At 38.1% G+C, this 17,514-nt stretch overlaps 2 protein-coding genes across 2 annotated transcripts in view; one reads left to right on the top strand and one right to left on the bottom strand.

Annotated features, from left to right (window-relative positions):
• The window catches only part of CMSS1 (cms1 ribosomal small subunit homolog), a 400,514-nt gene that overhangs the window by 81,867 nt on the left and 301,133 nt on the right, over positions 1 to 17,514 (top strand). The window lies entirely within an intron of this gene.
• Positions 1 to 17,514, bottom strand: part of FILIP1L (filamin A interacting protein 1 like) — a 315,409-nt gene that overhangs the window by 74,548 nt on the left and 223,347 nt on the right. The gene's annotated exons all lie outside the window — the stretch shown is intronic.

Below are 17,514 nucleotides of genomic sequence, written 5' to 3'. Positions count from 1 at the left end.
ATATTATACATACTGTTATGTTAAATTGAACATATCATAAACATTAGTGATGTCATTCTTAAAATTTTAAAATTCATAATGAATAAATTCTGGAAATGAAATCCATTCAACTCTTTTAGGTTTAGGAGAGATTATTCAACTCTCATATATATGTACATAGATTATAATAAGAATATTAATAACAACTAAAATATATCTGGTGCTTACTCTGTGTAAAATACTGCTCTAACATGTTACATTTATGTAGATTAATTCATTGAATCTTTATAGCAACCGATAAGGTGAGTACTATTATTATCCCCATTGAATAGGTAAAGAAACAGAGTCTGAGAGATTAAAATAACCAAAATTCAGCCCAGAAAGTTTGGCTGCGAAATCTGTGCACTTAACTCTGTTGTAAATAAATGATAGTTTCATTACAGTTATTTAGTGCAACCTTTTTTTTCTTGATTTAATGTTCATCCTAACAGTCATTAAGTACCAAAGGTATTGATCATTGCCTAACTCTGCCTCTTTCTGCTCTCCCATGCAAGTCTAAAAAGCACTGATACTCAAACGGGGCTACACACTGGAATTACTTGGAGAGCTTTCAGCACTGTTGATACTTAAGAGTTAGAGATTCTAACTTAACTGGTGTGCCATGAACACTGGGATTTTTTTAAAGCTCCTCTAGTGATTCTGATATCTAGCAAAGTTTAGGTTCATTGATCTAAAGGAAAATGAAATTTGTTTGGACTCGAGAGCATGTCTGAGGGGGTAGGGCATGGAGATAAGCAGGGACCTTGAGGCATGCAGAAGTTGAAACTCAAGCCTGTTTGCATGGTGTCTTGTTAAGGATTCCTTTCTCTGCGTGCATACAGTGGAAATACTAGGTAACAATGAATTTGAAAGTTACCCAGGGATTACATTGTATATGTTATTCTTTTAACTTGTTATTTAAAAAAAATCAATTAAGCTTTCCTATTGCTTTAGTCATGGGGCCATACATGGCCATTGAAAATGTTCAGGAAACATTTGGAAAAAAACAAAATTGCTATAAGTGGGAAAAGGATTGTGCTTTCCCTTAAGGTTATTGTTATTGTTCCAGTGAGAAGAGTAGACTGACTTTACTAAACTGTTTAGGAAAATTGATATTTATTTCAAATGTTTATGGTTTATCGTCTCAGAAGGTTAATGCCAAATCCTCAAAAATGTAGTGACGAGCGATGACTCATTTTAGCTCATGTCAAAACAATTCGCTTTTGTAATTTTCCTGTCCCTGGAGAAGCTATTAAACACTAAACAAAAATGCCTCAGAATGAAACTGATTGAATGTTTTAAATTATGTACTTTTGCTTGGCTATTAGCCAGATGTTCTTTGGGAAGGCTTGCCGCACGTGAAGACCTGTGATTTGCGCTGACAATGAGCCTACATAGTTACGCTGCTTAAATATCAGCGGTGTGTATTCTAAAGCTTAATCGTCAAGCAAAGCTCAGTCTTTTTGCTTAAATAATTTGTATAACTCCACTCTCAGACAAGTGATTTTTATCTTTGTTAAACTCTGGGCAGAATATGCCTAACAGGTAAAGTATTTTTCTCTACATTATGTTATTGTTAAGTAGCACAGATTCCAAGAAGCCTAAAAATACTTTTCTGTGTCTGTTGTGTGTATACAGATATACCCGTATACATATATATACTTTTTAAAAAGATTTATATATTTGTTTCTGTGTAAGTAATACCAAATATCTTGTCCCTAGAGGAGCTCAGTGTAATGTTTTGTATGTAGTTTATATATGTGTATGTGTATATTGCTGATAATATATGATACCGATGAACAAAACAGAACGTTTTCATTAACTTCCTATGGTCTGTCTGCTACTATATGAGCTCTCTTAAATCAGTGTTAAGCTAACTACATCATATTTTTTAGGAACAAGAAATCTAATGATAGGCTTGCTTTCACTGACTTCTAAATAAAGAGGATATTTACAATGTTAGATGAGACGTTTTTAGGAAACATTTTCATCAGTGTGGTTGACTGAGTATTAGTAACCGAGACATTCTTAGTACCATGTGGCATTTTTTGAACAGGCATTTGGGGGCATGATCTTCTGGCAACCAAAAGTATGGGCTTACTCATGAAAGTTTGTGGCACACCCAGTACCTAGGAAAGAGTAGGTGCTCAGTAGGTGTTTGTTGAGCAGACTTTCTACTTTCTACTCATGCTTATCTCTTACATGATTCGAACCAATTTTTCAGGTGTAGTTCCATGAGAGGACATGGAAAAGGCAGTGAGAATTAAGTGCCTTCAGAGTGATTCTGTAACGGGGTGATGGACCATCATTCCCAAGGAAATTATCCTCATTCACAAGGATATCTAGTCATTAGCCCATTCTAAGATGGAAAATGGTGTGAAGAGTGGTTAATTCAAGCTGCATCTGAAAACTGTAGTTTTGATCTAAGGGAAAAACTGGACAGCCAGAAAGGACTAACAACAATGCGTAGGGATTCACACTAAATTAATAGCATGATCTTATTTTTTTATTTAAAATGTAGCATATCCAAATGTTATGTTTTCTGTCATACTAGTTTCCTGTCCTGAAAAAAAAGATTTAACCAGAGTTGGAGGTTTCATGTAAGTGCAAACAAAGTGGTAAGCTACCATTCGATCTAGCAATTCCTCTCCTGGTTATCTATCCAAAGAAAAAGAAAGCATGAATTCAAAAAGGTATACGCACTCACATATGTTCATTGCAATATTATTTACAATAGCCAAGATATGGAAGCAATCTAAGTGTCCATCAATAGATGAATGGATGAAGAAGATGTGGTATATATACACAGTAGAGTATTACTCAGCCATAAAATGAAAAAGAATGAAGTCTTGGCATTTGTGACAACATGGATGGACCTAGAGACTATTACAATAAGTAAAATAAGTCAGACAAAGAAAGATAAATGCTGTATGATTTCACTTACACTTATATGTGGAATCTAAAATGCAAAACAAATGAACTAAACAGAAGCAGAGTTATGGATACAGAGGACAGAGGGGAGGGAAGTGGAGGAGGAGAAAAATAGGTGAAATAAGTGAAGGAGATTAAGAGGTATAAACTTTCAGTTACAAAATGAAAGAATCACAGGTATAAAATGTACAATGTGGAGAATATGGTCAATAATTACATAATGTCTTTGGTGACAGATGACAACTAGACTTATGGTGATCATTTTAAAATATATAGAAATATCAAATTGCTATGTTGTACACCAGGAACTAACATAGTGTTGTAGGTCAGTTATACCTCAAAAAAACAAAGAAAAACACTCATAGAAAACGAGACCAGACTGTGGTTACCAGACACTGTGGTGGTGGTAGGGGCGAGGGTGTTAGGAGGAGGGGGAATTGGATGAAGGTAATCAAAACTTGCGGAGAAGGCAATGGCACCCCAGTCCAGTACTCTTGCCTGGAAAATCCCATAGACGGAGGAGCCTGGTGGGCTGCAGTCCATGGGGTCGCTAAGAGTTGGACATGACTGAGCAACTTCACTTTCACTTTTCACTTTCATGCATTGGAGAAGGAAATGGCAACCCACTCCAGTGTTCTTGCCTGGAGAATCCCAGGGACGGGGGAGCCTGGTGGGCTGCCGTCTATGGGATCGCACAGAGTTGGACACGACTGAAGCGACTTAGCAGCAGCAGCAGCAGCAGCAGCAGTCAAAACTTGAGAGAGTTGGACCATAAAGAAGGTTGAGCACTGAAGAATTGATGCTTTTGAATTGTGGTGCTAGCGAAGACTCTTGAGAGTCCCTTGGACTGCAGAGATCAAATCAGTCAATCCTAAAGGAATTCGTATTCATTGGAAGGACTGATGCTGAAGCTCCAATATTTTGGCCACCTGATGCAAAGAGCTGCCTCACTGGAAAAGACCCTGATGCTGGGAAAGATTGAGGGTAGGAGAAGGGGTCAACAGAGATGAGATGGTTGGATAGCATCACTGACTCAATGGACATGAAGTTTGAGCAAATTCCGGGAGATAGTGAAGGACAGGGAAGCCTAGCGTGCTGCAGTCCCTGGGGTTGCAAAGAGTCGGACACAACTTAGCAACTGAATAAAAACAGTCAAAAGATATAAACTTCCAGTTATTTATCTTATAAGTACAAAGGATATAATGTACAGCATTACAAATTTAATTATCACTGCTGTATGTTATATATACAAGAAAGTAAACCCTGAGTTCTCATCACAAGGAAAAATTTTTCCTATTTATTTAATGTCATATTTATATGAAATAATGGATGTCCACTAAAGTGTTAATTACTCGGTTGTGTCTGACTCTTTGTGACCCCATGGACTATAGCTTGCCAGTCTCCTCTATCAGTGGAATTCTCCAAGCAAGAATATTGCAGTGGGTACTGGAATGGGTAGCCATTTCCTTCTCCAGGGCATCTTCCCGACCCAGGGATCGAACCTAGGTCTCATGACTTGCAGGCAGATTCTTTACCATCTGAGCCACCAGAGAAACCCAGGATGTTCACTGAACTTACTGTATCATTTCGTGATGTAAGTTAAATCATTATCGTGTACACCTTAAACTTACACAGTACTGTATGTTAATTATACTTCAATAAAACTGGGAAGAAAAAAGCATATGACTAAAATGTATAAAATCTTAAAGAGTGTGGCAGGGCAAACACACTTTTTACCCAGCCTAGAATTGTTAGAATTGGAGTCTTAAAGGAAATTCATTTACTCAAAGAGCAGTGCGCTAGAGTACGTGGCCGCCTCATGGTTAAGAATATAGACACATGGCCAAACTACTGGGTTCAGTTCAGCTCCCTGTCCATTTCTAACTCTGTGTCCTTAATCACCTTATCTTCTCAGTCTTTAGTTTCTTCATCTAGAAAATGCTGCTAATAATAGTACCTATCTCGTACAGCTGTTACAAGGATTAAAGATTAAGTGAAAAGCACTTAAAACAGCTGGCATAGAGTAAGCTCTGTGTGTGTGTGTGTACATGTGCTTGTTTTAAAGCATTTGCCATATAGATCAGGTGGGTTAAAAAAAATAAGTAGCTTTAGAAGAATTACTTACATTTGAAATCCAAAATTGGCTATTTAGAGTAATTTATTTTTTAAGGTTGCATCCGCACAGGCCCCTAAAAGGCTTCCATAAGAGACAGGAATCTTGGACTGGTTGGCTGGTTTGATCAGTGACCTGACCCAAAAAGTATTTGTTTCTGTTCTTACTAAAATGCTTCACACAGAAAACCACGCAGCTATTTCCCAGGCTGAAATAATGAGATAAAGATAAAGCTCTCCTTCCTGCTGCTTCATTTGCTTGTACTAATTTGTCCTAAATGAAAAACTCTTCATTTGGTAATAAAAAAGTATGACTTCCAGTAATAGAAACAAGCCCGAGCTAATTGAGTTAAGCAATATCTTTGGCCAAGAAACGTAACTGTTGAGATATGCATCTTGTTTTTCCAAGCAAATGCTCCTACTTTGGAATCTGAGTGGGCTTTAATCTGTTTACCTGGCTTGAGTTGCCCAGTTTTCAGACAAGCACTTTGCATTTCTGGCAGCAGTGTGATGAATGTTTTTGTTATTGTTGCTTTTAATGATAACTGTGTGGTTTTTATTCTCACTAGAAAGAAGGGTCTGTAAGGACCAGAGGCCAGATTGTTTAACCATTAGAATGTGCTTATTTTGTTATTTCCATCATTTGCTAGTATTTTTGTTCTAATCTTGGAATAGATCTTTCAGTAGGAAGAGAAAAACATTGTTTTCCAATCAAATATTTATAACCTCTTTTTAATATAAATTTATTTATTTTAATTGGAGGGTAATTACTTTACAATATTGTATTGGTTTTGCCATACATCAACATGAATCCGCCATGGGTGTACATGTGTTATAACCTCTTTAAGTAGTAGAACCTGCCTAGTAAAAATGTATTTCATTTCTGTTAAGGCAGGTTTTTTTTTTTTTTTTTTTTTGGCACTGGCATTTTTTCAATGACCAAATTAAAATAGGACCTTTTACAAATATATTGAGCATGCGTCTTGAAAATAAGCTAGTCCATTAAAATGAGGTCAAAGAACTTTCCGAACATTAATTTTTGTTAGTTTGCCATCTTTCTATTCTAACCCTAGGAAGCTTAGAGGTTTCCATACTTTTCTTTTGCCGTTGTTTTCATGACTGCTCCTTACTTCTCAGTCAACCTGAGATTCATGCTTATTTTAACTCCCCATCATTGTCTGTAGTAACTATCTCTTTGTTGCCTTCCATGCTCACTTGTCTTCCTTGGGACTTGACTCTCTTGTTCCATCATCTTTCAGTCTTAATTGGCCCCTTTCCTTCAACTTTGCTATTTCTACAAGTGAACAGTCTTTTCCCTTCCCATCCCTGGTGAATTTCTTGAAAAACTGTCACTATACTCAGTGTGTCTACATCCTAACCATACTCTGGTTCCTTCAAATCTGGTTTCAGCACCTGCCATTATGATGAAATTATTCTCAGAGGTCTTTGGCGATTTCATCATCAGGTCCAGCAAACTTCACCCTCTGCTACTTCTCTCGGCCAGTTAACACAGTTAGCTACCTATCCACTCCTTGATATTCTTCCTTTGGCTTCTAAGACACTGGGCTCTTTCAATTCTCTTTCAATATCATAGACTGCTTCTTCTCTATTTTCCTTGATAGCTTATTCCCTTTTTCTTGTCCTCTGAATGTAGGCATTTGCTAGGACAGTCTAGCCCTTTGCATTCTATACTACTAGATGCTCTAATCTGCTCCTGCTGTTTCAATCTACCTTTCCACGCTAGAACTCCAACATCTCTGACATTAGCCACTGTTTGCCTGAATTCTCTCTGGTCCCATGTGTGCAATTACTCCTAGATGTCTTCTCAGTTTCTCAAGCACAACATCCCCAAATCAAACTCATCCACCTCTCTGAATCTTCCAGTTACTGTTATGAGACCCAGTCTTCTTGTTACCAGGCTGATAAGAGTTGCTGAGTTCAGTCATTTCTATTTCTTGCACCTACAGAATGTGTAGCATTTCTCATTTCACAACTTATAAGTACTGTTTTTCCATTTTTTCCCTTATTGAGCTTTACTTTATATTTGTTAATGTGCACACATATTAAACATGCAGGTTAGTGAGTTTTTATAGATGCATATACTTGTATAAACACTATGCAGATCAAAATGTCGAATATGTCCGAGTCTGCCACAGACCTCCTTTGTGCCACCTTCCAGTTGATATCCACTTTCTTCCTAGGATGTAACCACCATTTTGACGTCTATTACCACAGTTTAATTTGCTTTCCTGAACTTCATGAAAATTCATACTCATATTAATGAAAATTCAGCTTCATATAAATGGAATTTATATTGCTACCAGAGATATATATATAAGTTCCAGTTTCTCTACTTCTTCAGCAATACTTGATATTGTCAGCTTAAATTTAGCCTTTCTGGTAGGACTGTAGAGGTATCATTATAGTTTAGTTTACATTTCTCTGATGATTAATAATGTTGAACTTCCTTTTCACATGATTCTTTGGTTATCCGAATTAGTGTCCTTAAGTCTCTTCCATTTTTATATTGGCTTGCCAGTCTTTTCTTTTTAATTGATTTTTACAAGTTCTTTATATATTCTGGATGTTAGTCTTTTGTTGGTTATATGTATGCAGGTATCTTCTCCCAGTCAGTGCTTTGCCTTTTGTAGAGGAATAGTAATTAGCCAAGATGGTGATGGTCAGCCTTTCTCGCCCCACTTCTTATAAACAATGACTTTGCATGGTTGTGTAACAGCTGAGATCATCCACAGCAGTGTGCACACACATCTTGATGTAATAGCTTGGCAAATTGCCACCTTTGTTCATGTATACTTATATTAAACCCACCTGAAACAGCCCTTTCTGGTGTGTCAGCCATTGGTGAATAAAGCATGTCTGCAGTTCCTAGGGCTTCTCTCATTTTCTTCTAGCTTCCCAGCTCGCACCTTGCCTACCATGGGTTCAGCGCTTGACAAGACACCTTTTCATCTGATTATTGTTATATTTAGATTAATTTATTAATTTATAATGAATTGATTAATTTTAATAAAGTCTAATAAGTAATCTTTTATGATTAGTGCTCTTGCATTCTTTTCAAGATCATGAAGGTAAACTGAGGCACAGAGAGGTTAAGTGGTTTGTGCTAAGGTTGTGGCAGACTTGTTAGTTATCTTTGAAACATCAATTGGTTTTTTCCTTCCTGGGCTTATATGGCTGCCCAGCCAGACATTTATACCTCTCCCTGTATTGAGAAGAAGCTAAGTGAGTTTGGATTTGATTAGTGGAATGTGAATAATAGAGATGGTCAACTCCAACTTGAAAGCAAGATACTTTTCATGTTTTTTACCCTTCTTTCCCATCCTCTCCATCCTCCATACACTTTAAGAGAGACATAGTGGGGTTTCAGCTTTGATCATGCAGATGAAGACAACATTCTGAATGATCTCATGGAGCTGAGCATACTTAAGTTTATTTAAATAATATTTTCAATTATTCAATAAAGGTAGCTCAAATGCCACTTTTTCCATGAAACCTAATCTTGTCCCCTAATTAGTATTCACCTCCTTTTTCTGCCACCTGAATGCTTTTCTGCCCCTGAGGGCAAGGATCATTTTTGTGTTTTAGTGCCTTGCACATGTTAGACACTCAGTAATTGTTTTGAAACTAACGGATAAATTAGGCAATAAGTGAATGTTTTTTAGGATTGGGAAAGGAGTACAGCAAGGCTGTATATTGTCACCCTGCTTATTTAATTTATAGGCAGAGTACATCATGTGAAATGCTTGGCTGAAAGAAGCTCAAGCTGGAATCAAGATTGCCAGGAGAAATAGCAATAACCTCAGATATACAGATGATACCACCCTAATGGCAGAAAGCGAAGAGGAACTAAAGAGCCTCTTGTTAAAAAAAAAAAATAAAATAAAAATAAAGAGCCTCTTGATGAAGGTAAAAGAGGAGAGTGAAAAAGCTGGCTTAAAACTCAGTATTCAGGAAACAAAGATCACGGCATCCAGTCCCATCACTTCATGGCAAATAGAAGGGGAAAAAATGGAAATGGTGACAGACTTTATTTTCTTGGGCTCCAAAATCACTGCAGGTGGTATCTGCAGCCATGAAATTAAAAGATGCTTGCTCCTTGGAAGAAAAGCTATGAACAACCTAAACAGCGTATTAAAAAACAGAGACATCACTTTGCTGACAAAGGGCCATCTAGTCAAAACTATGGTTTTTCCCCTAGTCATGTACAGAGGTGAAAGTTGGACCATAAAGAAGGCTGAGTGCTGAAGAATTGATGCTTTCGAACTGTAGTGCTGGAGAAGACTCTTTAAGAGTCCTTTGGACAGCAAGGAGATCAAACCAGTCAGTCCTAAAAAATCAACCCTTAATATTCATTGGAAGGACTGATGCTGAAGCTGAAGCTCTAATCCTTTGGCCACCTGATGTGAAGAACCAACTCACTGGAAAAGACCCTGATGTTGGAAAAGATTGTGGGCAGGAAGAGAAGGGGGCAACAGGGGATGAGATGCTTGGATGGCATCATTGGCTCAGTGAACATGAGTTTGAGCAAGCTCCGAGAGATGGTGAAGGACAGGGAAGCCTGGTATGCTGCAGTCCATGGGATCACAAAGACTCAGACATGACTGAGTGACTAAACAACAACAAAAACTATATATATAATATTAAGAAATGTTGATCTGGTCACATAATGAGTGTAGCCTCAAAGGAAATTTAAGCTGTCTCCACACTGGTTCTGTGCCTTCTCTTTGCTGTGGTTCTGACTCAGCAGTTCTGAATCAGCAGTTTTGCTGTGCTGTATCACTTTCACCTTCTATAACACAGCCTGTACCGCTGGCTGTCCTGATACTAATTGCTGACATAGTGTGACCATGACTTCATTTGACCTTTCAGCACACAAGACCTTTCTGATTGCTATATAGTGAAAAGAGGTTCACATGGTGAAAGAGAGGCTATTTTCTTTTCAAAGCTGATGATTTGACATAGACAGCTATGTGACAGCTGGCTTCACTCAGGTTCTCTTGGCGTCTTTAAAGAACATTTAAACCATGTTTGAGATGCCATTGTGTTCCTATTTCTAAATGCTCCCATTGGAGATTCTGATTCAGGATATTTGGGGTTGGGCCCAGAAATCTGTACTTTTAAATAGTTCCCCTGGCAACTTTGATGATCACTTACTTAATTTTGGGAACCACTCACAGAGAAAAGTTAAGAACTCAGATTCAGGGGTCAGATAGACTTGAGTTCTAATTCTTCTCTACAGTTACTAGCAGTAGTGTAACTTTGGGAAAGTTATGTAATGTCCTTAAGCTTCAGTTTGATTATCTGAATATTATGTGGACAATACCAGTATCTACTTTAAAAGATTGTTATGAGGATTATATGAGATAATGCATTTCATATGCTAAGGACAGTGTTTAACAGTAAACATTCAATAAAATATAACTATTGTTACTATTAGTATTATCACTAAATTATTGAGTTCTTTATAAAGAATTTGTATTGTTTTTATATAAAATGTACAAAGTAGAATCTACTGTCTCTATAAAAAGGATTCATGTAATATGTGAGTATGTGTGGTCTTTAATAGAGTTCTTAGTTTCAGGCATTTATTTAAAAGAGTATGTGGGATTACTCTGATCGCAGTTCCTCATCATGAATAATTTACCAGTTAGCCACCCCATGCTGTTTGGTTTTAAGTACTGAGGGACTATTATTACTCTGGGGTTGTGTGTGTGCCTGTATAGGGGAGTATTACAAATAAATGCTTTTCTGGAATGTTTGAGAACTGAACGTTAATGCTATCAAAACTTAGGAGCTCAAAGTTGAGGCTTTGGCTAACAAGTGCAGAGAGTCACCTATTTCAAATTCTGGTCTCTGTTTATAAAATTCTCTATCTGGTCCAACATCAGAGAATGGAGCAGAGATAATCTGACCTAGGGTTTGGTGTTGCTAAAGAATCCACCTGCGATGCAGGAGACCTGGGTTCGATCCTTGGGTTAAGAAGATCCCCTGGAGGAGGGCATGGCAACACACTTCAGTATTCTTACCTGGAATATCCCCATGGACAGAGGAGCCTGGTGGGCTACAGTCCATGGGGTCACTAAGAGTCAGATGCGACTGAGCGACTAAGCACAGCACAGCACAGCAACTTCAAGGTAGCCTGAGTTCTGGGATGTGTGTCGCATATATCAGTGGAGGAATGATGGGCATGGAATCCTTGGAGCAGGAGGGAGGGACTAGGATTAGCGAGAGTTACAGCATCAAAAAGTTTTCAAGCTGCCCCCTTGTACCTTAGTTATTGTTTCAATTTACTCCCCAGGGTATCAGTGAATAGTAAGTTAGAGTTTGGAACAGAAACAAGATTTCTTTTTAGATAAAGCAGAAACTTTCTAGAACAAAAGAATGGGTGGATTTATCTTAATAGTGTTCTTTGCATAAAAAAGTAATGCTCTGGCTAAAAGTAGGCTGTTACAAGGGGAATAAACTGTTGACCCTTGAATAACACAGGGTTGGGGGCACCAACCCTCCAATACGATTAAAAAAATCCCTCTATAGGTTTATAATCAACTATTTCTACACGTGGCTCGTGCATTATATACCTTTGATCTATGTGGATTAGTTAGCTCTTACAATAACACTATTGCTATCATTTCTAGTTAGATAATTGAGATTGACTTCTATTTTGCCATGTTCTGATTCTATTTGCCTTCCACTGCATATTGAATTCTCAAATTGCCTGGAGAATAGGTGATGAGAGTCATGGTCTACGACTCTCACTTTAGTAAACCCTTCACGGAGTTCATTTATCACTGTCAACAAAGAACTGCTGTCATCTGACCAGAACAGATGAGAAAAATTTTAGTTCTTGGGGTAAGACCTGTATTTAGAGCTGAAATTTTAATTTAAAACAAGGTTGATTAGTTAACAGTTAAAGGCTTCATTTGGGTTCAGATTACCCTCATTGCTCTCTCAAGCATTAGACTTTCTTAGTTATCCAGAACCTGTGGGATTCTTAATAGAGTTGGTTTATATATAATTTCTACTCTTTGACTCATATGAACTTAAATCTTGTCTAAAAACCTATCTGGATTTCAGAGGCTTAGAGAGGATTAAAAAGGCTATAAAATTTTAAATAACTTCATCCAGTGAGCATGTTTACCTAAATGTGTCATCAGACTTCTCAGTTTTCTGGTTAGAAAACCGGTTTGGGACAGACTGACTCACACTGTCAACTGATAGAATACAAACACATTCAGAATTCTCCTGGCAAGACTAATGCAATAAAAACAGAGTTCTTTGAGCTTTTAGAGGTGAAGTGTTTCATTTCTCTAATAAATCTTCCTATCACTAAGAGCTTTCAAAATAAACAAATTCATGTCTTTACAGTTGTTACGTGCTAGAAAGGCAGCATAGGCATACTACCGTATCCATTACCTCTTTGCAGCTCTTAAAGGACGTAATTTTTTTAAATTTTAATTTCTATTTTATGTTGGGAAATAGTTGATTTCGGCTGTTAACCAGAAGGTTAGGGATGCCCTTGTGGCTCAGATGGTAAAGAATCTGCCCTCAGTGGGGGCAACCCAGGGTGGAGAAGATCCCCTGGAGAAGGGCATGGATACCCACTCCAGTATTCTTGCCTGGAGAATTTCATGGACAGAGGAGCCCGGCAGACTGCAGTCTTTGGGATAGCAAAGAGTTGGACACAACCGGGCGAATAACCCTGTAGTTGATTTACAGTGGTGTGTTACTTTTAGGTGTTCTGCAAAGTGGTTCAGCTATACGTATCGGTACATGCCTTCTTTTTCAGATTCCTTTTCCATATAGATTATTGCAGAATATTTACTAAGAGTTTCCTATGCTATACAGAAGGTCCCTGTTGATTATGTATTTTATATATATTAGTGTATATATGTTAATCTTTGGAAGGAATGATGCTAAAGCTGAAACTCCAGTACTTTGGCCACCTCATTCGAAGAGATGACTCATTGGAAAAGACTCTGATGCTGGGAGGGATTGGGGGCAGGAGGAGAAGGGGACGACCCAGGATGAGATGGCTGGATGGCATCACTAACTCGATGGACGTGAGTCTGAGTGAACTCCGGGAGTTGGTGATGGACAGGGAGGCCTGGCGTGCTGCGATTCATGGGGTCTCAAAGAGTCAGACACGACTGAGCGACTGAACTGAACTGAAGTGATCACGACTGAGCGACTGAACTGAACTGAAGTGATGTTAATCCCTCACCTTTGCCCTTTGGTAACCGCAAGTTTGTTTCTGAATTCTGTGAGTCTGTTTGTAAATAAGTTCATTTGTATCATCTTTTTAGATTCCACATATAAGTGATATCATATGATACTTCTTTCTCTGTCTGATCTACTTAGTATGATGATCTTTAGGTCTATCCATGTTGCTGCAGATGGCATTATTTCATCCTTTTTATGGCTGAGTGATATTCCATTGTGTATATGTACCACATCTTCACCCATTCATCTGTCAGTGGACATTTCGGTTGCTTTCATGTCTTGGCTTTTGTAAACAGTGCTATAGTGAACACTGGGGTGCCTGTATATTTTCAAATTATGGTTTTCTCCATTTATATGGCCAGGAGCAGAATTGCTAGATCATATGATAGCTCAATTTTCGTTTTTTAAGGAACATCCATACTCTCTTCCATAGTGACTATACCAGTTTACATTCTCACCAACAGTGTAAGAGGGTTCCCTTTTCTCCAGGCCCGCTCTCCCTGCAGCATTTACTGTTTATAGACTTTCTGATGATGACCATTCTGAACAGTGTGAAGTAATAATACTTCATTGTAGTTTTGACTTGCCTTTTTCTAATAATTAGTAATGTTGATCATCTTTTCATGTGCTTTTTGGCCATCTGGATATCTTTGGGAAAATGTGTGTTTAGATCTTACACTCATTTTTTGATTGGGTTATTTGGTTTGTTTGTTTGTTTGTTTTTTGATGTTGAGCTGCATGAGCTGTTTGTATATTTGGAGAGTTAATCCCTTGTCCGTTGCTTAATTTACAAATATTTTCTCCCATTCTCTGGGCAGTCTTTTCATTTTGTTTATGATTTCTAAAGAAAGTAACTTCTAATAATTTTTAAAATTTTATTTATTTTATTTTTGGCTGTCCTGGGTCTTCACTGCTGCAGGAACTTTTCTCTATTTGTGGAGAGAGGAGGCTATTCTCTAGTTGCGGTGTGCAGGCTTCTCATTGCCGTGGCTTCTCGTTGTGGAGCCTGTGCTCTAGGGTGCAGGCTTCAGTAGTTGTTGTAGTATGTGAGCCCTAGAGCATAGGCTCAGCAGTTGTGGCACACAGGCTTAGTTGCTCAGTGGCATGTGGGATATTCCCAGATCAAGGATTGAACCTGTGTCTCCTGCATTGGCAGGCAGATTCTTTACCACTTAGCCACCAGGGAAGCCCCTAAAAGAAGTAATTTTTAAAGGTTATCTGGGAAATATTAGTAGTTAGACCTTGGACTGATAAAAGTAATGTTCTATAATTCAGAATATTCCCATATGTAAATAAATATTTCATTTGGTTCATATTTCACTTCTGATCCACAGATCTCAAATTCTTTGCCCAAATAGTTGCCCTTATTTTTCTTAATTAGCCTTTGTACAAGAAAAGTGATCTGGAGAAGGAAACGGCAACCCAGTCCAATATTCTTGCCTGAGAAATCCCATGGACAGAGGAGTCTGGCAGGCTACAGTCATGAAGTCTCAAAGGGTCTGACATGACTTAGCAACTAAACAACAACAAGAGAAGTGGTAGGCAGGAAGACTATTTCTGCTCATTTTGTAGATGGATACATCAGCCCAGAACTCGTTTGTTTTTGTTTTGTTTTTTATCAAGTTTGCACAGGAAAATTGGGACCAAACTCAAAAAATGGCCAGAGACAGGGATATTCTGTAAGAAAGATTAGCTAAGTAACTTTTTTCAAGGATGAAATTGGAATGTTTTCTTGACAGAGGTCAGGCTACATTCAAACTAAGTAGATGCTACCGTTCCTTTCTGTTTTCCAGTTAGTTATATCTCTGTGTCGTGTTTATTCACATGTTGCTGTAATTAGCCAAGTTTAGGCCTTGCAAAAGGAATTAGCTAGCATATTATACATCCACATCTCTCTTGCTGGGATTTAGGATGGAATGAGATTTATTTTTCCATTTACTTTAACTAAATGAGCATGTACTTCTCCAATCCCATTTTACTGTTAAGTCTTTATCAAGAAGTTGTATAGCAATTGGTAACGTGGAATCCATTTCTGAAGAGCCTTGCCCTCTTTGGTGTTTTACTTATAGTAGTAGTTTTCCGGATGTTGTTGTTAATATTTTTATTACAATATGTTCTTTCCAAATTTGACTCTGATCACACCTAACATGGTGTTTTGTGTATGCTGTAGGTTCTCTGACAGATCACCCATGTCAAGTTGAGATTTTTCTTGGGCTCAGGATAAAGGGGAATCCCAGGGTAATGGCACGTAGGGTTTGTGTACCCTGGCCCTAAACTACTTATCTTCAACAGAGACTTAGTCCCACAGACTCCTCTTCTTCAGTCCTTTTGTGCCTATGGGTATAGTTTTCTGCCTGGAATACCATTTTTGCTCCTCTCTGCCAGATAAGAGTCCACTAGGCCTTCAAGCCAGGAAATGGCAACCCACTCCAGTGTTCTCGCCTGGAGAATGCCAAGGGCAGGGGACCCTGGTGGGCTGCCATCTATGGGGTCGCACAGAGTCGAACACGACTGAAGTGACTTAGCAGCAGCAGGCCTTCAAGCTAATTGCTCCCTGCTGGGATGCTTTCGCATTGTCTCCATGAAGAACTAATCCATCCCTCACATGGGATCCTGGAGCAGTCTGTGCATGTTTTCATTGTAGCCCACAGTTAATTACCTCATCCTACTTATGTTTCCTACTGAGACCTCAAAGACAGCCACCATATCTTATTCACTGCTTTTTCCGAAGTTCCTAGTTCCATGTATAGTGTTCGGTTAAATGAATGTCAAATGATGAATGAATGGATGATAGATATCCTCATTGTCCCCTTTTTTTTTCCCCTTCCATATAGAACAAAAATGTTTCCCCAGCTCCCCTACCCCACTTCCAGCAAATATTCATTTGCCTTTGGGCACTTCCCTTTGGTATATCCCCATTACCTCATTTTCAGGTCTTTGCCCTTTGGTTCAAGAGTGTGATCTGGCATTAAAAGGCCTCTCTTGTAAAATTTTAAGAAACCAACTAACCTATATCTCATGAGAAATATCTATTGTCATTAATAGTTTTATATCTATCATATTGATCATTTAGATCAGTCAAGTTTTATCCATAAAGACCAGAAAGGGTTTTGTTCAGCCATAAAAAGGAATGAAGTGCTTTTTAGGTCCCACAACATGGATGAAGCTTGAAAACATTATGCTAAGTGAAAGAAGTCAGATACAAAGGCTACATATTGTATTCCATTTATATGAAATGTCCAGAACAGGCCAAACCATAGAGACAGAAAGCATATTAATGGTTTCCAGGGGCACGGAGGGGAAATGGAGAGTGACTGCTAACGGACACAGGCTTTCATCTTATTGCCAAATAGTAGTCCATTGTATGCATATACCATAGGTTTGTTGATCATTTATGTTGATGGACGTTTGAATTATTTCTGTTTGGGGCTATTTTGAATAATGCTGCTATCAATATTCATATTTAAGTTTTTGTATGGGCATATGTTTTCCTTTCTCTTGGAGTGGAATTTCTCTAGGAGTGGAATTGCTGGGTCATATACTGTTATAATTGACTGTTTGAAGAATTGACAGACTATTTTCCAGAGCAGCTTCATCATTTTACATTCCTACAGCAGTATGTAAAGGTTCCAATTTCCCTACATCCTCACTAACACTTATTATGATCTATCTTTTTTATTATTTTCATCCTAGTGGCTGTAAAGTATGATTGTACTAAAACAGACAGGTCACAACAAGTGTTAGTAAGGATATAGGGAAATTGGTCGATCCCTGGGTCAGGAAGATCCCCTGGAGTAGCAAATGGCAACTCACTCCAGTATTCTTGTCTGGGAAATCCCATGGACAGAAGAGCTGGATGGGCTACAGTCCACAGGGTCACAAAGAGTTTGATACAACTGAGCAAATAAGCATGCACATTGATTGCAAAAAGTAATGTCTCATGGTTTTGATTTACATTTTCCTGATGATTAATGATATTGAACACATTTTTCTGTGCTTATCGCCCATTTGTACATGTTCTATGGAGAACTGGAATTTTTGCCAATTTTTTAATCTTTTTTATTGTTGATTTGTTAGAGACTTATTTATTCTGGATACAAACCCTTTCTCAGATGTAGGATCTATAGATATTTTCAATCTTGGGCTGACCTTTCACTTTCTTTATGGAGTCCTTTGAAGACCAAACATTTTTAATTTTAATGATGTTTTCCA

This window comes from Oryx dammah, unplaced genomic scaffold (genome assembly GCF_014754425.2).
Source record: "Oryx dammah isolate SB20612 unplaced genomic scaffold, SCBI_Odam_1.1 HiC_scaffold_2, whole genome shotgun sequence".
Lineage (NCBI taxonomy): Eukaryota > Metazoa > Chordata > Mammalia > Artiodactyla > Bovidae > Oryx > Oryx dammah.
This window is presented reverse-complemented; position numbering and strand designations above follow the sequence as displayed.